The 22,886-nt window shown below is 42.4% G+C and overlaps 1 protein-coding gene across 6 annotated transcripts in view; it reads left to right on the top strand.

The window, feature by feature from the left end:
• LOC126457865 (uncharacterized) overlaps positions 1–22,886 on the top strand; it is a 277,897-nt gene that overhangs the window by 13,623 nt on the left and 241,388 nt on the right. The window contains exon 1 of one of the 6 annotated variants that reach the window (XM_050094514.1): positions 19,671–19,734. The exons of 1 other annotated variant lie outside the window; for it this stretch is intronic. The gene's annotated coding sequence lies outside the window, so the exon portion shown is untranslated. Of the gene's footprint in view, positions 1–19,670; positions 19,739–22,886 lie in introns of those variants that run through there. 4 more of the 6 variants (XM_050094513.1, XM_050094520.1, XM_050094519.1 and 1 more) reach the window with 4 other exon arrangements.

The following is a 22,886-nucleotide window of genomic DNA, read 5'->3' as shown; positions in this document are numbered from 1 at the left end:
CTTTTATCAATTTTTACGTAAGCCTGCCATAGACTTCAAAAAGCAGAAGCCTTCGTAGGGTGCTTTTACTGCCTAAATCAGGGATCCCCAAACTATTTTGGACAAGTGACCCCTTTTCCAAAATGAACTGTTACCTCATACCCCCATGGCCAAATTACCTACTTTTAAGATCAACCCCCTTATTCATGATGGTCCGCTAACTTAAAACAGCTACTACAGAGTGTTATTTTTCATTCTGACTTAGGTCAATAGAAGAAGACAGAGTGAGAATTAGCAATGCTTTAAGTTAGCAGACTATTATGAGTAAGGGGGCCTATCTTTAGTTTTTTCTTATTGATACAAAATGCCTAGGTATTGATTATTCTTAGTACACGTAACACAACATAAACAATACAGTACCTACCTATCTTGAAAGTTTTAAATAAGAACTTGTGTTAATTTAATAGGGTCCGATTTTTAGACCTCGTCGACTCCCAAAATCAGTTTTCGTTTATGTCGACCCCCAGGAAACCGATATCGACCCCAAGGGGTCGATATCGACCACTTTCGGAATCCCTGGCCTAAATAGATTGAATGCATGGCTTGACGTAGGATGTCGCGATGAAAAGGTAAACGTCTAACAGCGCTGCTGCCTTTTCCTTGCTCGTAATTTAGCATTTAACACAAACTAATGATATTTTAAGGAATAAATAGATCTCGCCTACCATCGAGCTTGGTATGTTGCACGTTAGGTCGAATGTTAAATTTTCTGTGTATCTCCGCATATAAATATCGCAGTAATCTCTGTCTGTTCTTGATAATAATCACTGACTAATTCTTTAGTCAGTTCAGTGCGGTAAAACTGAAGCAGACTGTCAATTTAGGACACAGGCGCAATGCGAGGTTTTCTTTATGGGACTATGTTTTATCTCCACTTTTCCAATAATGTCGGAACATTTTGAGGAGTGAATATCAGAATTGTTGTCATTTGACTGAGTCTTACTTCGTACACTTTTTTAACACCAATTCAAACATTTGATGGCTCCAAGCAAAAATAACCAAATCTCTGTTAAATTTTTTCAAGAAGCACACAGGTACAACTTTTTGTATCCCGCCTGGAAGGCGGCGTGTGGGTAGGAACGGGAAAAGGTAATACAAGTCGGTACTGCAAGAAAGTGGTTTACTGGTGCAAAAACAAGGTGATAAACGATTACATAACTTTGTACGTTGGTGCGATGCTGAAGCGAAGTGTCCTGGCTGGCTGCGCCTGATCAAATGGGCTGAAGCAGTCGTGGAGCTCGTAGACCACGACAGCACCAGCTAGAAGGCGCTGTCGTCGGTGTCTCTCGTAGTGCCAACTTGAGAAACTATTCAGTGGCATCGTTGCTATCGATACCATACAACTGATTAATCGGTATCACCCATATTAAAAGCTGTAGTATCAAAACAAAGAATTTGCACTTCATTTTCGAGATGTCAGTCTACAACTGATTTACAAACAGAGGCGAGCTTTCCAGCCTTCGCACAGCACAGCAATAAGTTTTCTTTATTCAACTGTGAAGCAACTGTTGAAAGACATTCCCATCATGTAAAAAAAGTTTGCCATCCCAGTGAACGCTTAGAATAACTGGTACCGTGTCCCGAAACTTCGAAAATTAGCTTTTATGGCTTCCGCACGCTCTTTCCGGTACTCTGCATGAATTCGAGTGCTTAATTGTAAGAAATTCATCGGTATTATCCAAGTACCAAAATATAGCTCCAGGCAGAAACACTGAATCAACATAACTGTAGTTGGAGTCACGAACGATGGCGATCGAGTTTAGGCTTGCACACCTACACTATGTGATCAAAAGCATCCGGACACCTGGCTGAAAATGATTTATAAGATCGTGGCGCCCTCCAACGGTAATGCTGGAATTCAGTATGGTGTTGGCCCACCCTTACCCTTGATGACGACTTCCACTTTCGCAGCCGACCGGTGTGGCCGAGCGGTTCTGGGCGCTTGTCTGGAACCGCGCGACCGTTATGGTCGCAAGTTCGAATCCTGCCTCGGGCATGGATGTGTGTGATGTCCTTAGGTTAGCTAGGTTTAAGTAGTTCTAAGTTCCAGGGGACTGATGACCTCAGATGTTAAGTCCCATAGTGCTCAGAGCCATTTGAACTACTCTCGCCGGCATACGTTCAATCATATGCTGGAAGGTTCCTTGGGGAGTAGCAGCCCATTCTTCACCGAGTGCTGCACTGAGGAGAGGTATCGATGTCGGCGTTCCAAAACATCCCAAAGGTGTTCTATAGGATTCAGGTCAGTATTCTGTGAAGGCCAGTCCATTCCAGGGATGTTACTGTCGTGTAACCATTCCGCCACAGGCTGTGCATCTTGAGCAGTTGCTCGACCGTGTTTACAGATGCAATCACTATCCCCGAATTGCTCTTCAACAGTGGGAAGCAAGAAGGTGCTTAAAATATCAATATTGACCTGTGCTGTGATAGTGCCACGCCAAACAACAAGGGGTGCAAGTCCCCTCCACGAAAAACACGACCACACCATAACACCACCGCCTCCGAATTTTACTTTTGGCACTGTACACGCTGGCAGATGACGTTCGCCGAGCATTGGGACTCCGTTATAAAGGAATCGGCCAAGATTCGTTTAAACAACAACAATTTCAACAGAGACCAGGGGTGCACACTCAGCATGGGGGCGGGCGCTGGATATCGAAAGAAAGCAAAGACAGATGCGCGACGCGAGAAACGTGGCGCCTGCCCCTGGCGCCAGCTGACGTCGTTTACCGGTGCTGCCACAGCCAATAGCTCCGCTAGCCGTCCGGGTCGACCTAAGCGCGCGCGCCACATTGGGTGTATCTGATTGGTTGCTGCTGATGTCATCATGCCTATATAAGCGAGAAACCGTAGCAGCCCCGGTAGTCTCAACATAGAAGCTTCACCACCACCAACTTCTCTCCGAGACTAACACTATCAAACAAGATGTCCACCACCACCTACAATCCACAGCAGTGGTAGGAAATGCCCTTCGGCTAAACCCCACGTTCCAGATAGACTGAGCTACTCCACACCAAGTCCAGAAGACATGAGGCCGCGCCCCGGTAGTCAGTGAACTCCTGACGACGATTGCGGAGATAGCCATCGAAAACTCGAGGATGTTATTCGAACTGACGCGGCTTGAAAATCGAGAACGCTTTATTCGTGTATGCCGTCGGGAAAGACTCCGGGGACAGATGTCTACCTGTTACACATTACGACACTTTTGGCAGTCTGTCAGTCAACACACGAGGTTGGCCTGTACCCTTTTGTGCTGTACGTGTCCCTTAACGTTTCCACTTCATTATCACATCGGAAACAGTGGACCTAGGGATGTTTTAGGTAGTGTGGAAAGCTCGCGTACAGACGTATGACACAAGTGACACCCAATCATCTGACTACGTTCGAATTCCGTGGGTTCCGCGGAGCCCCCCATTCTGCTCTCTCACGATGTCTAATGACTACTGAGGTCGCTGATATGGAGTACTTGGCAGCAGGTGGCAGCACAAGGCACCTAATATGAAAAATGTATGTTTTTGGGGGTACCCGGTTACTTTTGATCACATAGTGTACGTCACGCGTTCTTCGACAGCCAATGAGCTTCCAACAGTCTACTGATCGCCCTGATGTGAATGTTGTATACAGTGCGACCGTTTAACGTGGTCGTAGCAAGTTATTTAGTGAATTTTTATTCCATTTGTTGCGAGTTGTCATGCCTGACGGAGGTGGTAAGCGACAAATACTACATACGCAAGCGAGACACATAATTCTCGGGATACGTGCTTTGATTAAGAGCAAAGTAAGTGTATGCTCTCGCTTCCCACGCCCGGGTTCCCGGGTTCGATTCCCGGCGGGGTCAGGGATTTTCTCTGCCTCGTGATGGCTGGGTGTTGTGTGCTGTCCTTAGGTTAGTTAGGTTTAGGTAGTTCTAAGTTCTATGGGACTGATGACCATAGATGTTAAGTCCCATAGTGCTCAGAGCCATTTGAACCATTTTTTAAGTGTATGCACGTACCGCAACTGTCGCTTGGAACCGGCAACAATGCAATCGCCGTTCTTGTATCGACCTGTGCGAACCGCCATGTTCGTGGATCGGACTATAGTACCTATCTATTGCTACTAATTTTGGAGTAATGAAATTTTTGTGCGGAATTGTTTTACAGGTTCCGAGATGTATGTTCTCGAAAAGGGTTGGAATACCTTCTAGTAAAAGCACGTCATTTTCTTAGAATGGGATGAGACTTTTGTAACGGTTCGTAAGTTGATATTGAAAGAATTGGCTTGCGAAACTATCTAGCACGTCGTTTTACTTAATAGTTCTGAGCACGCCCTTTTTTTCTTTATTAGCCAATTTTTTGTACACATCAGCTAAGTGATCAGACCTGCCTGTCTCAATTAATTGAAGCGCATTGACGTGTGCAGAGTCAAACAAATTACCTAAGTTGTTGACAGTCTCTTGTCGGCGCTGCTGAAATGCGTTTTGGGTTTTTTGTGCATTATCTTTTGTAACTCCCTCCAAGCTTTACTCAATTAGGCAAGGATCTGACAGGCATACAGTGAGATTTGCAGTTTCACTGATAGTTAAAGTCGCTTCACTGACATCATAAAATAAAACTGCCTAAACTTGTCATTAGAAGGCAATTTTGAGACTTTGGTTTGATATTTTACGTAGCCTATTTAATGCATACACTTTTTAGAGCTACTACGTACAGCGTGTTTACCTTTAGACAGCAAACCACTCCTTAGTGCTGAAGGCGGTATGTCTGACGGTTTTTGCGGATAGTCACTCGTTTTTGGCTGCACCCAACATTAGCTAGATGACAATACTGTATGACGCAGCCATTGTTGTCTGTTGTGTTACTTCGTTGCAGTTCTATGTATTTAGTACTGTTTCCTTTCCTTGCGATAAGTGTGCATAATTGCTGTAGTTGGAATCTGTATTAAACATGTTAATACCTATAAAGTTTTCATTTCCGTTTACTAACAACATTTTAGTGATTTTGTACTTCCGTGTGTGACTTCTCCTTTCGCAGAAGCATATAGCATAGTTTATGGCGCCAGCACTGCAAGGGTAAATTACAGTTAATACACTGTAATTCCACTGACATGTTCACTGTTTGACAACAATCCGATTATTGGCAATGTTAAAAATGTTTACAAACACATCAACGCAATAGTGAGCGTTCGCCTCACTTAGTTTGTACTGACATGTTTCAGTACAAGTCGGCACGGGTTACCACAGTCCTCCGTCCAAACAAGCCTTGGAAGGCCCAGCGGTACCGACCGGCCGCCGTGTCATCCTCAGACCTAAGGCGTCTATGGATGCGGATATGGAGGGGCATGTGGTCAGCACACCGCTCTCCCGGCCGTATGTCAGTTTACGAAACTGGTGCCGCTTCTTCTCAATCAAGTAGCTGCTCAGTTTGCCTCACAAGGGCTGAGTGCACCCCGCTTGCCAACAGCGCTCGGCAGACCGGATTGTCACCCGTCCAAGTGCTAGCCCAGCCTGACAGCGCTTAACTTCGGTGATCTGACGGGAACCGGTGTTACCACTGCGGCAACGCCGTTGGCTACCATGGTCCTATGTCTACGAAATTTTATTTACAATTGTTTTTCATATCGTGTAAATAAATTATGAGGATATGCGTTCAAGAAAAACGACTTCGATTTTTCTGGGACACCCTCGTGGCCATAAAATAAAAATTGTCAGTTTCTGGGTAATTACTATAACGTGAATTTCGTATTTGTTTCAGGGTGGCTCACATGTTTAAAACCCGATAGAACCAAAGAGGTTTTGAAAATTGTGCAAATGCACACTACAAACACCTAGAAAAGATGTGTGTAACCATGGCAAATTGTAAGAAGCATTTACAGGGCCTCAGATTTTCACAAGTCGGTTGCAGCAACTCAAAATTAACATTTTATGGTGCAAATATACCTAGAGAAAGAAAAATTGCAGAACTGAAAGTGGCGGCATTCATTGCGGAGCATTGTTCGGTATCAGCAGTAGGCCATCTAGGAAATCTGTTGCCAGCGTTGGACAATCCGTATGCTGTACTCTGTGGAATGAAGTTGTATCACACTAGATGTGCAAGGCTGATTGCTAATGTGATTTCACCATGTTTGCTTGAGGATCTCCATGGAGACATTGGCGATGGTCTTTATATTTGATGATAATAGATGAGAGTACCTCCACTGACACCAAGATAATGTTGTGCATCATTGTGCATTATTTTAGTCAAATCACGAAAAAGATAATAACAATGTTTAATAGACTGTTGGAAATAAGGTGGTGATTTTGGCTCTTTAGCAATGTGTTTAAAAAGAAGCTACCTACAGATAGCCTTGATTTAAATACGTTAGTAAGGAGAGGTGTGGACGGAGCTAATGTAATGGCAGTAGAGCATCAATCATTCTCTTCAATTTTGAAAGGATCTCTGCTCCGTCATACTACTGTGAAACATGTGTGACACCCACTGTACATTGCCACAGAAAACGCTTGCAAAGTGTTACCCTAGCACTTAGAATACATCGTCAGAGAAGTTCACAACTGATTTTCGTGCAGTACCGAGGGGCAAATTGAATATTCTCTGCTGCATGAAACACTGGCCAGAAAGCAACCGCTCAAAATAGACAAGTTGTCAGCGAGGCACTGGCTGGCTCCCATAGAAGACATTATTAAAATTTTAGATCAGTGGGATGCTTTAGAGCTTCACTTCAAATTGGCCTAGGATGAAGAAAGGTGCTGTGCTACTGGTCAGTTAGATCTTATGCTGTTATCAAAACCCAATAAATTATATCATATGTTTTCAAACACTCCCTAAAAGCAATCACGCATTGTAATCGTATGTTTCAGGCTGATAATGTTGAACTTCTTAACCTGCTATTAGAACTACATACTTTGCTGCTGAATTGTCCGTCAATTTTGGTTCCCTCAGAGCGATTAAGCAATGCCAAGAGACAAGATTTGACAGGCTTCAATGTTAGGGACAATGTGATGAATACGGAATGCATCAGTTTAGGATTTAATTACAATGAAGTGACAGGTGGTATTGACGAAATAGAGTTTGTTGTTGTCTTCAGTCCTGAGACTGGTTTGATCCAGCTCTCCATGCTACTCTATCCTGTGCAAGCTTCTTCATCTCCCAGTACCTACTGCAACCTACATCCTTCTGAATCTGCTTGGTGTATTCATCTCTTGTTCTTCCTACACGATTTTTACCATCCACGCTGCCCTTCAATACCAAATGTGTGATCTCTTGATGCCTCAGAACATGTCCTACCAACCGATCCCTTCTTCAAGTCAAGTTATGCCACAAACTCCACTTCTCCCCAATTCTATTCAATACCTCCTCATTAGTCATGTGATCTACCCATCTAATCTTCAGCGTTCTTCTGTAGCACCACATTTCGAAAGCTTCTATTCTCTTCTTGTCCAAACTAGTTATCGTCCATGTTTCACTTCCATACATGACTACACTCCATTCAAATACTTTCAGAAACGACTTCCTGACACTTAAATCTATACTCGATGTTAACAAACTTCTCTTCTTCAGAAACGCTTTCCTTACCATTGCCAGTCTACACTTTATATCCTCTCTACTTCGACCATCATCAGTTATTTTGCTCCCCAAATAGCAAAACTCATTTACTACTGTAAGTGTCTCATTTCCTAATCTAATTCCCTCAGCATCATCCGACTTAATTCGACTACAACCCATTATCCTCGTTTTGGTTTCGTTGATGTTCATCTTATACCCTTCTTTCAAGACACTGACCATTCCGTTCAACTGCTCTCCAAGTCCTTTGCTGTCTCTGACAGAATTACAATGTCATTGGCGGACCTCAAAGTTTTTATATCTTCTCCATGGATTTTAATACCTACTCCGAATTTTTCTTTTGTTTCCTTTACTGCTTGCTCAATATACAGATTGAATTACATCGGGGAGAGGCTACAACCCTGTCTTACTCCCTTCCAAACCACTGCTTCCCTTTCGTGCCCCTCGACTCTTATTACTGCCATCTGGTTTCTGTACAAATTGTAAATAGCCTTTCGCTCCCTGTATTTTACCCCTGCCACCTTCAGAATTTGAAAGTGAGTATTTCAGTCAACATTGTCAAAAGCTTTCTCTGAGTCTACAAATGCTAGAAACGTAGGTTTGCCTTTCCTTAATCTTTCTTCTAAGGTAAGTCATAAGGTCAGTATTGCCTCACGTGATCCAATATTTCTACGGAATCCAAGCTGATCTTCCCCGAGGTCGACTTCTACCAGTTTTTCCATTCGTCTGTAAAGAATTCGCGTTAGTATTTTGCATCCGTGACTTATTAAACTGATAGTTCGGTAATTTTCATATCTGTCAACACCTGCTTTCTTTGGGATTGGAATTATTATATTCTTCTTGAAATCTGAGGGTATTTCGCCTGTCTCATACATCTTGGTCACCAGGTGGTAGAGTTTGGTCATGACTGGCTCTCCCAAGGCTATCAGTAGTTCTAAAGGAATGTTGTCTGCTCCGGGGGCCTTGTTTCGACTCAGGTCTTTCAGTGCTCTGTCAAACTCTTCACGCAGTATCGTATCTCCCATTTCATCTTTACCTACATCCTTTTCCATTTCCATAATATTGTCCTCAAGTACATCGCCCTTGTATAGACCTCTATATACTCCTTCCACCTGTCTGCTTTGCCTTCTTTCCTTAGAACTGGGTTTCCTTCTGAGCTCTTGATATTCATACAAGTGGTTCTCCTTTTTCCAAAGGTCTCTTTAATTTTCCTGTAGGCAGTATCTATCTTACCCCTAGTGAGATAAGCCTCTACATCCTTACATTTGTCGTCTAGCCATCCCTCCTTAGCCATTTTGCACTTCCTGTCGATCTCATTTTTGAGACGTTTGTATTCCTTTTTGCCCGCTTCATTTACTGCATTTTTATATTTTCTCCTTTCATCAATTAAATTCAACATTTCTTCTGTTACCCATAGATTTCTACTAGCCCTCGTCTTTTTACCTACTTGATCCTCTGCTGGCTTCATTACTTCATCCCTCAGAGCTACCCATTCTTCTTCTACTGTATTTCTTTCCCCCATTCCTGTCAATTGTTCCCTTGCGCTCTCCCTGAAACTCTGTACAACCTCTGGTTTAGTCAGTGTATCCAGGTCCCATCTCCTTAAATTCCCACCTTTTTGCAGTTTCTTCAGTTTTAATCTACAATTCATAACCAATATATTGTGGTCAGAGTCCACATCTGCCCCTGGAAATGTCTTACAATTTAAAACCTGGTTCCTAAATCTCTGTCTTACCATTAAATAATCTATCTGATATCTTCTAGTATCTCCAGGATTCTTCCATGTATACCACCTTCTTTTATGATTCTTGTGCCAAGTGTTAGCTATGATTAAGTTATGCCAAATAGAGTTAAGAGCTATAAAAGAGCGGTGTGTATCATTTTTTTGTCAATTATGCCAAGAAATTCAGACGAGAATTCCAAAAAAAATCTAAAGCTCTTGGAAAAAATTGTCTATTTCACATCTGACTCGGCAACTAGCCAAGTCCGGCCTGATGTGAGGGATATAACGGCCAATTTTGAAGAATTACTTGGAGCTGACAACGTTGACAGCGCTTTGAATCAGTGGCGAGTTCCCCCTGTCCAACAATGGAACAAGGTCAGTTCAACGGCAGAGCCATTTTGGTGTGAAGTGTCGGCCTTTGAAGATGCTACTAGAGAGCGTAAATTCTCAACTGTCAGCAAGTTGGTCGCATGAATTTTGATCCTGCCATTCTCCAATGCTAGTGTGGAGAGAGCATTCACTATAATGAATATGGTAAAAGACGAATTGAGAAACAGGATACACACAAGGACAGCAGATCACATAATTAGAGTGCGCTACAGTTTGAAGAGTGAAGATCTAATAAATTCGAACTAAGCACTAAAATGCTTACGAAATTTGAGTCAGAGGATTTATGTAATACTTACAATATTGTCGGTGTTATTTCACGTGTGGCATAAAAAAGCTGTCATACTGGTTTTATTGTTGTTTTATTCCAATGTAAATTATGAAAAACAGTGTTTGCATTTGTACAATAACTATAGTAGGCCTTCACATCACATAATTTCATTCATAGTACCATGTAACATGGTACCTTTATGATAATACATCAATGTACTATAATTTTTATGCCAGAGAAAATTTATATTTTGTGTTGGTAGATGTTTAAGACATTAAAATTTTTTAAATCATGCCGCCGTAACTATACTTTTGTCACTCACTAAGTCACAAAACAGCTGTTTTATCTATTTCTAAAGTTTCTGTACTATCTAGTGGTAAACCTGTAGGACAATGAAAAAAAGATGAAGAAAGCCAATGTTTCCGTTTTTATTTACAAATTAACAATTGTAGTTTAGTAGTATACTTTTTTGACATGTAACGTAATTTTACGGTCCTGGACGTATACCTCAGCCTTTTCATGCTGCTAATACTGATGATAAACATACCTATTCCTTTTAACTATTGTTTAAGATATTTGGGGAAAACTTGCCAAAACAGCATCATGCTGGAGAATTTTTTGTCAACTATGGGGAAATTTAGAAAACTCAATTTGGAAACACTGCTTCAGTCTAATATTTCTACTTATCCTTCACTGTACAAAGAGCCACTCCGTCCACACCAGCAGAAAATTTTTAAAAACAATCTGACAGCCCAAGCATTTTCCAAAACTGGTTGGTTTACATGGGAGAGAAAATCGATTGTGGAATTGGAAAACCGGCAACCAGAGACGGATTTCCAGAATCGATTTTGGAGTTTTTACATGACCACCCAGAAGCGGTATTGGAAAATCGGTTTACGATATCTGGTTTTGGGATCCCCATGTAAACAGTGTGGCAGGGGATATTTAATGTACACAGAGAAGGGCAGCACGAAATCAGGTTTCTTTGACCTGTGAGAGAGTGTCACACAGATACTGGGGGAACTGAACTGGTAAACTCTTGAAGATAGTCGTAAACTACCCCGAGAAAGTCCATTAACAGAGCTTCAAGAACCGGCTTTAAATGATGACACAGTCTCCTAAGCATCGCTCACATAGGGATCGAGAGGATAAGATTAGAATAACTACTGCATGCTGCATCTGGTGAGCAAGATGTATGAGACAGGCTAAATACCCTCGGACTTCAAGAAAAATTTAATAATTCCAATCCCAAAGAAAGCAGGTGTTGACAGATGTGAAAATTACCGAACTATCAGTTTAATAAGTCACGGATGCAAAATACTAACGCGAATTCTTTACAGACGAATGGAAAAACTAGTAGAAGCCGACATCGGGGAAGATCAGTTTGGATTCCATAGAAATATTGGAACACGTGAGGCAATACTGACCTTACGAGCCGGCCGTTGGTGGCCGAGCGGTTCTAGGCGCTTCAGTCTGGAACCGCGCGACCGCTACGGTCGCAGGTTCGAATCCTGCCTCGGGCATGGATGTGTGTGATTTCCTTAGGTTAGTTAGGTTTAAGTAGTTCTAAGTTCTAGGGGACTGATGACCTGAGATATTAAGTCCCATAATGCTCAGAGCCATTTGAACCATTTGACCTTACGACTTATCTTAGAAGATAGATTAAGGAAAGGCAAACCTACGTTTATAGCATTTGTAGACTTAGAGAAAGCTTTTAACAATGTTGATTGGAATACTCTCTTTCAAATGCTGAAGGTGGCAGACGTAAAATATAGGGAGCGAAAGGCTATTTACAATTTGTACAGAAACCAGATGGCAGTTATAAGAGTCGAGGGACATGAAAGGGAAGCAGTGGTTTGGAAGGGAGTGAGACAGGGTTGTAGCCTCTCCCCAATGTAATTCAATCTGTATATTGAGCAAGCAGTAAAGGAAACAAAAGAAAAATTCGGAGTAGGTATTAAAATCCATGGAGATGAAATAAAAACTTTGAGGTTCGCCGATGACATTGTAATTCTGTCAGAGACAGCAAAGGACTTGGAGAGCAGTTGAACGGAATGGACAGTGTCTTGAAAGGAGGGTATAAGATGAACATCAACGAAACCAAAACGAGGATAATGGGATGTAGTCGAATTAAGTCGGGTGATGCTGAGGGAATTAGATTAGGAAATGAGACACTTAAAGTAGTAAATGAGTTTTGCTATTTGGGGAGCAAAATAACTGTTAACGGTCGAAGTAGAGAGGATATACACTGTAGACTGGCAATGGTAAAGAAAGCGTTTCTGAAGAAATTTGTTAACATCGAGTATAGATTTAAGTGTCAAGAAGTCGTTTCTGAAAGTATTTGAATGGAGTGTAGTCATGTATGGAAGTGAAACAGGACGATAAATTGTTTAGACAAGAAGAGAATAGAAGCTTTCGAAATGTGGTGCTACAGAAAAATGCTGAAGATTAGATGGGTAGATCACATAACTAACGAGGAGGTATTGAATAGGATTGGGGAGAAGAAAAGTTTGTGGTACAACTTGACTAGAAGAAGGGATCGGTTGGTAGGACATGTTCTGGGGCATCAAGGGATCACCAATTTAGTATTGCAGGGCAACGTGGAGGGTAAAAATCGTAGAGGGAGACCAAGAGATGAATACACCAAGCAGATACAGAAGGATGTAGGTTGCAGTAGCTACTGGGAGATGAAGTATCTTGCACAGGATAGAGTAGCATGGAGAACTGCATCAAACCAGTCTCAGGACTGAACAACAACAACACAACTGCATGCTCAAAGGTATTCAAACAATCATTCTTCCTGTGCTCCATACATGAATGGAATGAGGAGAAACTGTAATAACTCCTAGAACGAGACGTACCCACTGCCATGCACCTCACGGTGGTTCGCTGAGTATAAAATAGATGTAAATGTAGATGGAGAAAGCAGAAAATATGCGCTTTAATAGAACTAACGTAGAAATTTTATGCCTGTCCATTTAGTAAACAATGTGATTTGCGAGCCAGATAGAGCCGACAACTGCTGCTGGAGCGCGCTCCGATCGCGTATGGCGCGTTGAGGCACACTTACCATTTGCACAAGTCGCATCGTGTCTAATCATTCAGCAGCACGTTGGACCTGGCACGCTCAGCGTTGACGTTAGAAGGTACGCCGACGGTTTAACGCGTCATTTCGCCAAATAATGGCAAGAATAGCCCGTGAGGTGCAATGTTGATGCAGACTTTTCGGGATGTGACCTCTTGTAAGTTTGTCTGCAATGCCAAAATTTCCTTTGCCTTTCTTTTACATAGCTTTTATGAAAATATTAATAAATACAACATTTTGAACATTATTTCGGTTTATTTGCGTTGTAAGTAACATAAAAATTTAGAATGATAAAAAAAGGTTTTCGCATAGGTACGGCTCACGACTCTGGGATTATCGTTGTATTCTTTTTCCGCTGTGCCGAAGGCTGCCCTGCGAACTGCCCTAACTTACATGGCTCACGTCTCGCACGACCCGCACGAAAATTGCTATTTTTTCTAAACGATTGGCCATCTGGACCTCTTGATCTGCCACTTTCATTTCTGGCCATGCCCTGCGTATACATTGCCGTAAACGTAGACGAAATAGGTGATTAAGTGTAGGCGCGGCCCTTACGTGAATTTCGGAATTTTTACGTTATTTTTGTAGGAAACAGAGACTATAAATTTCATACTGACGCTTTTCTTGTAGGAGACAGATATTTTGAAGTTCATACTTGTTATGAGTTAAATATTCTGCATAAAAACGCCGTTTTCAGAAGCCTGTATCTAGGATCTCAATGCAATACGCAACTCTGAAAAGATATCTTGGTAATCAACGAAACAGAAAGTATTGCTGAGAGTTCAATAGTTTTTCAGATATTTCGCCACACTTTTGAAGCTGTTTACGAACGCGAAAATTTCATCTATATTGCCGTAACTTAGCCTATAATTAAAATTAGGAACGAGATTTTTGACACACGGAGAGACCCTACAGAGATCTATATCACACGTTAATTTGAGATTTTTTAGTAGATTTTTGTCGGAGAAAGAGGCCTTAAAGCGATTTTCTATCGCCATGGGAAGAGAGGTGCTCTGGCGGCAGCATGCAGATTTTCAGCTCCGTACTTGGCACTACAAGCCGCAGGCAGTGCCAGCTACGAGTAATTTATGTAAGACTATAACTGCACGCGTAAATCTATGGTGGAGGTCGATCCACAATAGATGTCAACGGATCGGAATGAACGGCAGACGATGTCCCTGTCAAATGATGTCTTCACACTAACCGGAAATATCACCTCAACATCATTTCGCTTACAAGGGACCGTATGCAATTCCTCTCACCGATTTGATTCATACTGACGGGATGCGTAGGGTACGACTAGGATTTCAATATGTGTGAACAGGAAGACGCAACTCACAGCCGTTTCAGAGAAAATTGAATCTGAAAAGTTACGATGTGTTTATATACTTTGTGTGGTCCGTAGCTGAATGAATAGGCCCTTAGTTTCATGATCCGAAAGACTGTGAATCGAAACTCAATGCTGGTAATTTTTTTTTCATTCGCGCGTGATTGTAACCACGGATTTATAATGGCTGTACAAATGATAAATATTTCGTGATTGATTTATTAGTTTCGTAATCTGTAACTTTAAAAAAAGAAGAAAAAAACTTTTCGGTAGGAAATTGGAAGTAAAAAAAAGGATACATGAGAACTCTCATGCAAATCAGTACAGCCATTTTCTTTATATTATTGTATCTACATATGTGGCAAGTATAATGTGTAACCCATAGAACACTGCATGTATGAGGCTGCTGCCGACTGTAGAAACATGGAAAACAGAAACATATGAGGTTTCGGGATTGCAGGCGAATAATGTTGACTTCTTGCCACAATATTTCGGCTGGCAACCGTCCAGCCGTCTTCAGGTGAGTGTCCGCCACTGGAGTCTGCTAGTTTTTTCTTCTTCCTTTATTGTTATTTCATACCCCTGCCTCATGGGTGCAGGAGTGGGCTGTCAGCGGCACAATTCACTGCTCTTCAGCCGAGAGACTACATAAAACAACACAGGAGAACGGTACATACATAAAATATGGGTATAAAAGATGAAGTTTACACTTGAGAAGGGGAAACAATGGGAGTTAAAATGTACAAAAAGGGGTACTTTCACGAGGCAAGTTTGCATAAAATCCACGTATAATTCAAAGGACACTCGATGAAGACGTAGCGCATAAATGCTGGCAGTACGAAGAGCACAATTAAAAACGGCGTTCACAGTAGTGAGAGCCACACGAGACGACGACGCCGAACACACACCGCACTGATGTTACATATAGGGCAGGCACTAAAACACGACAGTGTAGCTGGATTAAAATTGGAAGGTCCTGCCAAAGGAGAGGAGGTGAGAGAGGAGGGAGAGAGGAAAGATAGAAGGGGGGGTCAGCAGAGGAGGGGAGGCAGCAAGGTGCAGGAGGGGGGGGGGAGTCGGTAGCACGCCAAAGGGCAGGAGAAAGGAGAGTGTGGGGGGAGGGGGAGCCTAGGTGGGGGTGCAGTGACTGGGAAGGAGAAGCGAGAAGGACAGGGTGGTAGGAGAGAGGGGAGGGGAAGGAGAGGGAGCCCAAAGGAGGAGGGAAGGGGAAGAGGAGGGTCAGAATTGGAAGGAAGGGTAAATATCAGGTCAAAGCACATCATCCATGATGGGGAGACATTGAAAGGTCCTATGGGAGAGGAGGGGGAGGGTGTGGAAATGGAGAGAGAGTGGAACACATCGGTAAAGGCACAGAAGCAGGTGGGGAGTGGAAAGGAAAGGAGACACCAGGGGATGAGGCGGATCAAGGCTGCAGATGGTGTAGAGGATACAGATATGTTCAAGGAAAAGGAGGAGATGTGGGAAGGGGATGAGGTCATAAAGGATCCTCGTAGGCAGACTGATATGGAAAGCGTGGTGGAGTGCTTGGCGTTCAAGGATTTGGAGGGCTTTATAGAATTTAGCCGGGGCGGAGACCCAGGCAACACTGGCATAATAAAAGGATGGAACAGATCAAGGATTTTTAGGTATGAAGGATGGTGGAAGGATGCAATCCCCATGTCCGGCCAGACAGGAGTTTCAGCAGACGGAGTCTACTGTGGTCACTGCGTTGGATGGGTAAGGAAATGGGGAGTCCAAGTGAGGTGAGGTCAAGGTATTTCAAGGTGGGGAGTTGTATAGGGCCGTCATTGATGGTGAAATCATACAGCCAGAAGGAGGGTGTGGTATGTCCTATAATGATTGGTTGGGTTTTGGAAGAATTGATTCGAAGGAGCCACTAATTGCGCCAAGCAGTAAACTAGTTTAGTTGGAGAGTCTGCTAGATCACGGTGTCGGCTTTACTGCAAAAATTGGCGCAGAAACGCATGCACAGATGGTTACCCAAGCCTTGTCCAGCTGGAAGTTGCCGTCCCGATTAACAAGATTTTGTACTAGACGAATTTCCACAGATTCTTTAATTGCTGGATCCCAAAAGGATTTAGCCAGGGCGAAGATTTATGTGGCAGAATAATCCATAGAGTGCCGTGTGTTAATACAGTGCTCAGCTATGGGCAACTGGACTGCGAAAGAAGAGTGTGGCGCTCATATTCAACGCATCTGTTATGTACTGGGCGTATCGTCTGACCTATGTAAGCTTTGCCACACTGGCAAGGAATTTTGTAAATTCTGGCCTTCTGCAGACCCAGATCGTCCTTCACCGAACCGAGAAGTGCGCTAATCTTCACCGGTGGCCGGAAGATTAACTTGATGTTTTCTTAAGGTCGTGCCGACTTTAGACGAAAGGCTGTCGACGTATGGTAGGAACGCCCTGGACTTGAACAGCTACGTATCTTCTTTATTTGTAGGTGGTCACGTTTCTTCCTCCTTAGCGCTGTACTAATCTGATTCAGACACTGATCTAGCAGACTCCACTGTCGGACACACCTGAAATATTGTGGCAAGAAGTCAACATTATCTGCCTGCAATCCCGAAACCTCATAGAACATTCAGTATGCCGGGAAAACTTCAAGAATCACGTGGAAAACAGTATTTATTGCAACATGCAGCACTTGTAATGAACGCCGAATTTTTGCATGTGCGTGGTTTTTCAATGTGTCTGTTGCAAAACAAACGTGGTTTGCATTAAAAAACGGTTCTCAGTTATCGCACAGTTTCTCAGCGTCCCACGCACACCAAAGCAAACCTCCGAGTATTGGTGCAGACAAGTATAGTTGCCACCCATGACTGATTGAATTTTTATGCGATCTTCCCTAGAGGCTTCTCTCTATTTTGTTCTTTGATGTATGTGCTATTTCGCAGTCGTTCTATAACGTTCTTCACCTAACTGTAAAAATAAACGTCGCAAGGCAGCACCAGCGGAGTACATTTTGGAGGGATTACTTTAATAGTCTGCATTGGCAGACTCTCACCATGTTGCGAAGTTTCGTCCTACAAACCCGCGTTCGTTTGCCCTCTCCATGAATTGAGGAGCAAAAGAAAAATGTTGTCTCACAAGATGTTGGTTTCAAAATTCTTGTACAGTGCTGCTGTAAATGTGTCGAACCGTGAAGATGTTATCATAACGGTTTTTTTTTTTTTTGTATTTTCGTATGTACTCATCAGTTGAACTTTCCCCCTTGATCCAAACGAGCCATTGATCTTTTCCCAACAAATGAAGTTTTCAGGGTAATGTGACAGTATGTTGTGCAGTGTATGGACGTTTCATCTTGTTAGAATTACGTGGGAAATAAAAAAAAAGTATCGGCAGTGAGATTCAATCCAGAGACCTGCTGATTATGTAACTAACTGCTTATTAATAATAATGAGCCTACAAAGCTAAACTTTTCAAATTCGATTTTCTCGAAAACGGTTGAGAGCTGCGCCTTCCTGTTTACATACGCTGAGGTCCTAGTCGTACGCTACACACCCTGTCTGGGTAATCATATCGGTGAGGTACCCTTGTTAGCCCAGTCCCCAAGGGCGAAGGTTACGCTCTGATGCACCACCCTTGCTATAAATAGTGAGAAACAGGCTTACAGTTAAAGAGATGCTAATGATGAAGTTTATTAATTGTCAAAGAAAACTTCATAAATGATGATTTAGGTATGAAGTTTGTACTGTAAACTGCTGAGAAGTGGAACAACAGGAAAGTTTACCCGTAGTTCACACATTTCAAAGCACCGACATTTATTTGCTAGCGAGAATACATACGTACAAATTCATCAATGTTTTTTAAGATGATGCATAGAGCCTGTTTACCTTATTACTTTTGCTTTTTATTTCTAAGTACCAAACAACATAAAAACAACTGCATTTTTCTACTTTAAACAATTGACTTTTTCACTGTGAAAACAGGTTATTTAACGTTCCTTTGTTAATGTGGCATTATTTTACACAGGTGGTAACGTGGGGTCCAGTGGGTCCCCATGATCTGTTAATGTTGCATCATATGTATAATATTAATAACTGGGTTATTTAATACAAATTAATGTAGAGGCAACCATATAAATTATGAAATCGAATCAATTAATGCTTATTTGAAGAAATAATGCATTTTATTACATTAGATAAAAGATAATACCTACAGTTATGTTAATATAAACTGAATAGTCAGTGATTCAGCAGTCTTCTTCCGGTGACTCATCACATTTCTTTATTTGATATTGCACCAAGCCGAATCCAATTTCCCAAAGAAAATACTTCCTTGCCATTTTAAGCATGAGTATGCTAATTTCACCTACTTTTTCGGCACTATCTTGTAACGAAAATGTTAATGTGAGGGTCTAGGAACTCCCCAGCCACTAAATAACTGTCAAACGCTAATAAGCAGCACAAGAATAAAAAGCTGGTGACCGGAAATAGACATGTGAGAGAGGACTACTAGACGGCAGGCAGTGTTTCCAACTTTGTTCATAGAAATTTAGCTAAACGAAATGTGCTGGGTATCTGTCGGACCCCAGGTTGATAATTATGTTCTTATTTATACACTGTGTAGGCACTTTCTCCGCTCAGGTCTTAACCCTTTGCGCGACACGTAGACCTTTAGGGCTCATGCAGATAGTTAAATTGGTTGTGTTGTCAATATAGAAGGTTGTGAGACTCCCCGAGTTACGAGATTCCCGGAGCGCAGATGTAAATACGTTGCAGTTAGTTGTTGAGTGACGGATGTAGTAGTTGCGGCATCAGCTGTTTCAATATAGATAAAACTTCCTTTTTCTATAATGCTGCGGACCATTTCCGCCCACGAGTCATGCAAATTGTCAAATTAAATAACTTAAATCTTTTTTTTCGCCTCTCTTCTCTTCAAGTCGTCATGAACATATGCACTGTGTCACGAAAACACAGCAAAAGAAGAAAATGAAGATTAATAAAATGCAACGGCACGAAATCCAGTACTGTAATATGAGTCAATTTACTTTCATGTTAGTAGACGGCGACATCGTCCCCTCCCCTCGCCGTCACTCTCCATCGCCACTACCAACGTCAACATCTAAACTTTCTTCCAGAGAAAACTTGATTATTACGTTCCGTTCTGTTTCTTTGCCGGCTTGTGTGAATGCTGCCATTTGAAATGCAATTTCGAATGTGTTGACGTTCCGCCCTGTTTTGTCAAGTACACATCGACTTTCAGCGAGCAAACTTGACCTTTATGTCCGGAGTACCGGGTGGGGGAATCTCAAGTGGTGACTTCCTTGGGTGTTATCTTGTTGCCGCGCGCCGGTCTTGGCAGCAGTTGCCTCGTGTGACGACCCAGAGTCGCTAGAGGTCGGTGAGTTTGCATGTTTGCGCGTGTAAACGCTATGGTCATGCTGCTTAACTGCAGATCCAACATACCGTTTCACTATGTAAATTTATGTAACGCTTGCGACGTTTTCCGTTAGCTTCTAACATAGAGTTAACGTTATTAATTTAAATGATACATTTATAGTTTCGATCGCTGTTAAGGTCGTCTGCGCAGGGAGCGATTCAGACACACCTTGTTGCCAACATAAGTTGATAGGGGAAACACTTCCTGTCTTGTTAGATAGGACGCCGCAGACGGCCACGTGACTTGCCAATCAATCGCTTGCAATGCGTTGACAACCAGTGTCCAGCGACTCGGCGCCCGCGTTGTCAAGCGATCTGAGTTGCGTCGTATCCGGATACAGCTCAGCTCTTACTGGTTTAATTTGAAGATGAAAGAATAGCTTGTGAACAATAGCTTTGCACGCGAAGTCTAAAAACATCTCATTTTATACGACTACAAGCTCCCAGGCTACTGCAGCGCCCGCATCTCGTGGTCGTGCGGTAGCGTTCTCGCTTCCCACGCCCGGGTTCCCGGGTTCGATTCCCGGCGGGGTCAGGGATTTTCTCTGCCTCGTGATGGCTGGGTGTTGTGTGCTGTCCTTAGGTTAGTTAGGTTTAAGTAGTTTTAAGTTCTAGTGGACTGATGACCATAGATGTTAAGTCCCATAGTGCTCAGAGCCATTTGAGCTACTGCACCAGACATTTGGCAGAAAAACTGAGGTGTGTAGAGGCAAAAGAATTTCATATGGCATGTGTAGTATTCTCTATACATAGTCCTCTGGTTTGATGCGGCCCGTCGCAAATTCCTCTCCTGTGATAACCTCTTCATCTCAGAGTATCAGTTGCAATCCACGTCCTCATTTATTACCTACGAGGCGTGTTTTTTTAAAATAAGTACAGTTTTGAAATTAAAAAAAGACGTGCTAAGACATCTCAATAATTTTAGTTTTATATGAAAGCCTGTACCTTAATCTACTTTTCTACATAAATTCCGTTAATACTGAGGCACTAGTCGTAACGTTGTACCAGTTTTTGAATACCCTCCTCATAGAAGTCTGCGCCAGACTTGTTAACCACTGCATCACCACTGTTTTGACTTCGTCATCGTCTTGAAGACGCTGACCGCCCAGGTGTTTCTTCAAGTGCAGGAACAGATGGTAGTAATTGGGCGCAAGATCGGGGGTGTACGGAGGATGATCCAGAGTTTCCCATCGAAAAGATGTGATGAGATCTTTGCTCTGATTCGCCACATGCGGACGGGCATTGTCTTGCAGCAAAACGATGCTCTTGCTCAACTTCCATGGACTGTTGCTTTGATTCTGGTGTAATGTAGGCCACCCATGTTTCATCGCCCTTAACAATTTGGCTTAAGAAATCATCACCGTCGTTATGGTACCGCTCAAGGAAAGTCAATGCACTGTCTAAACGTTTGCTTTTGTGCACATCCGTCAACATTTTCGGTACCCAACATGTGCACTATTTTCGGTAATTTAAGTGCTCGGTCACAATGCCATACAAAACACTACGAGAAACATTAGGAAAGTCATCCCGCAAGGAGTAAATCGTAAAGCGTCTGTTTTTTCTCATCTTATTGTCCACTTCCTGCACCAAACTTTCATTAACGACCGAAGGACACAACTCCGTTGTTCATCACGCACATTTGTGCGGCCATCTTTAAATGCTCTCACCCACTTTCTTACCATTCCATCACTCATAATGTTTTCTCCGTAAAATGCACAGATCTCACGATGAATATCGTATGCTTTTAGGCCTTTAGCACTAAGAAATCTTATAACAGCCTGTACTTCACAGTCGGTGGGACTCACGATTATCGGAGGCATCTTAAACACTCAGTACACAACGTAAACAAGGAAAAATCAGACTGTAATGGTGTCAGTGCGTAGATTAAGGTACAGGCTTTCATGTAAAAATAAAATTATTGAGATATCTTAGCACGTTTTTTTTTTAATTTCAAAACGATACTTACTTAAAAAAACAAGACTGTTAGATGATTCCGATCTCTACCTTCCTCTACAGTTTTTGCTCTCTACAGCTTCCTGTATTACCATGGAAGTTAATCCCTGATGTCTACACAGATATCCTATCATCCTTTCCGTTATTCTTGTCAGTGTTTTCCATACGTACCTTCTCCTCGTCGTTTCTGCTTAACTTATCAGTCCCCCTAATTTTCAACATTCGTGTGTAGTGCCACATCTCAAAAGCTTCGATTCTCTTTTGTTCCGGTTGTCATTCACTCAGTCCGTGTTTCACTGCTATACAATGCTGTGCTCCAAACGTACATTCTCAGAAACTTCTTCCTCAAATTAAGGCCTATGTTTGGATATTAATAGTCTTGTCTTGGCCAGGAAAGGTACTGTCCGTATATTGTTTGAAGTAATATTAACTGCACGTCATTGGAAGAAAATGTTCAAAAAATTGTAAACAAATTTTGTGCAACTAACTGCCTTTGTCGTTCTGTAAAATTACATTGTCATGTGGAACCGAACAGTGAACAGCCAAAAATCTCTGGTACATGTAAACACAATTGTGTTCACATGCACATCATTTAACGAGCACAAACCACTATCGCATTTCCGTGTACCGGTATATAAATCTCAAGGTACTTAAGTTTTTAAAATAAAAGTAAAGCTGTGTTATGGCGAAAGAAATCAACTACGCCCAAATTAGTGGAGCACTCTTTATTCGTTCTATAAAAAGCTACAAATTTTGAATCTGTCTGTTACAGCTCTGTGCCTGCTACAGAAATCCCGCAGTTTACATTTCTTTCCATGTACGGACGAATCAAGAGTTTTCTTCTTTTTCGTAATAGAGAACTCCCCTCTGAGCTTGAATCTGCGGTCGACATGCCGAGTGTAAGCAAAAGATGCTAGGGTGCGACAAACAACACTCTCCCTCTCCTCCATGCTCACACACGGCAACTGCCGTTTCTTATTTCCGAGTTTCCCCGAATGCGGAATTGCGTTGCCTATGTACATCGCCTGCCCGTTCGGTTCGTTTTCAGTCGCTATGTGTGCGGACGGCGTAAACGATTCTTGCAGTAGCGGTTAAGTTTCGTTAGCAAGAATGTCAAAAGTGCCTACTTGTTCAACAATGTTTGAGTAACACTATTT

Source organism: Schistocerca serialis, chromosome 2 (assembly GCF_023864345.2).
Source record: "Schistocerca serialis cubense isolate TAMUIC-IGC-003099 chromosome 2, iqSchSeri2.2, whole genome shotgun sequence".
In the NCBI taxonomy this organism is placed as follows: Eukaryota; Metazoa; Arthropoda; class Insecta; order Orthoptera; family Acrididae; genus Schistocerca; species Schistocerca serialis.
This window is presented reverse-complemented; position numbering and strand designations above follow the sequence as displayed.